Here is a 1,879-nt window from a genome sequence, read left to right as displayed (position 1 = left end):
AGCCATGGAACAGGACGTTGTACATGTGCAACACGAGTCAGAAGAACTCTTGTGGTTCCCTTTTGTTTTTGGGACGACCGTGCTGTTCGGCTGGCAAAGCTTCGAAAACCGATCAGCAACCAGTCCAGGCCCAATGGCACGTTCGGGCTCTCGGGCACAAATGTCTGATTGCCGTCGATACTCGGTAGCACTCAATATAAAAACATGATGGGAAAACAACGATTTCATCAGCATCGTCAATATAAAATACAAGAGCGTGATAAAACAACATGTTAGGACAAGCTACGTGAAGAAAGAGTTTGTTGTGTTTTACATCGTGCGCGATAAAACTATCTAACATTTACTCTATCCATCTCAATATAAGAGCGTTTTTGATACTACACTAGTTTAAAAAATGCTCTTATATTATGGGACGGAAGGAGTATTACTCAGCATACAAGATACAAGATGGACACAGTTTTCACCAACCATACATTTGAAGACTCGGTGTTAATACATGACCCTACTTGAAGAACTGCCGAGATCAATAAATTAAGTTGAACCGCTAATAAATATATCAAATTTCTTTCATACTGATGCATCAGATAGTTGCCCACATTAAGTATAACTTCTAATACACAATAAACAATACTCCCTCTGTACTAAAATATAAGATGTTTTTTGGTACTCCCTTTGTATCCAAAAACGTCTTATATTTTGATACAGGGAGTACCAAAAAACATCTTATATTTTGGTACAGAGGGAGTACCAGATTACCAGTATCTTCTAACATAGAAAAGGCAAAAAAATATAGTAACTCATCTTGTCCATCTAAATATCATGCACAGGAAAAAGAAAAAGAATATGAACATCCTGTATGTAGACCAAAGCAAACAAAATCTGCTAGTAATACATGGGATTTAAGAAGAAGAAGAAAACAGCTGATTCTACAAAGAATAATAAGCAATGTGCAGGCCAATATATATGAGCAGCAGCATTACTCTTCGACTTCCTTCTTTATTTCTGCCATCAGTTCATCCTTGTAATCCTCAAACGAGCCATCATATTTGCTCACGGTGCCATCCTCCACGACCCATATCTGGCTCTTCTCCTCATCGGCACAAACTCGAGATATCAAGCGCGAGTCATGGCTAACCAAGACCACACCTCCCTTGAACTCATCGAGAGCATCTGCCAAAGCATCAATACTTTGCATGTCCAAGTGATTTGTAGGCTCATCCAGTAGAAGAATGTGAGGATGCGCCATTGATATCGAAGTGAACACAACACGGGCCTTTCTGACCGCCGGATAATTTGACAATGGGAGTAAGATGGTTGTGGCCTGGCAAGCCAAATTGCCCAAGCATGGCACGGAGGATGTCCGCTCTGCTAATTCCCTCCGAGTGAAGCCTAAACAGATATTGAACCGCATTTTCGTCCATCGTCAACAGGTCAACAAAATGCTGCGAATAGCGTCCAATCCTCAGCTTCTGGCTCCTTCTTGACTCTCCTTGGGCCGGGGTAAGATCGCCAGCAAGTAAATTTAGAAGAGTAGACTTTCCTGCCCCGTTGGGCCCAACAATGGCGACACGTGTTCCCATGTCAATGCCGACATCGACATCCGATAGCTTGAAGTCTGGCCGGTTGGGGTAGCTGAAACCCACTTCAATGAGCTGAAGGAGTGGTGGTTTGAGCACAGTAGGCTGTGGGAAGTGGAACTCAACTTTGTAATCACGGCACTTGTGTGGCAGATCAGCTGGCTACGTGTTATCATCATCAGTCGCGACATTCTTTCCCGTGCCCTTCCCCTTGGCAACTTCTTTATGGGCCTTTGCCAGTGCTTGGTCTTTAACCTTATCTCGGGCAGCCTTGCTCCCGGTCTTCCGTGCTGCTTTCATCT

At 43.4% G+C, this 1,879-nt stretch overlaps 1 pseudogene; it reads right to left on the bottom strand.

The window, feature by feature from the left end:
- Positions 1-976: 976 nt before the first annotated feature.
- On the bottom strand, positions 977-1,877 carry LOC119344505 (annotated as a pseudogene).
- Between the last annotated feature and the right edge of the window lie 2 nt (positions 1,878-1,879).

The sequence above is a fragment of the Triticum dicoccoides genome, unplaced genomic scaffold (genome assembly GCF_002162155.2).
Source record: "Triticum dicoccoides isolate Atlit2015 ecotype Zavitan unplaced genomic scaffold, WEW_v2.0 scaffold171238, whole genome shotgun sequence".
NCBI classification, from domain to species: Eukaryota; Viridiplantae; Streptophyta; class Magnoliopsida; order Poales; family Poaceae; genus Triticum; species Triticum dicoccoides.
Note: the sequence above shows the minus strand (reverse complement) of the source record. Positions and strands in the feature narration are given on the sequence as shown.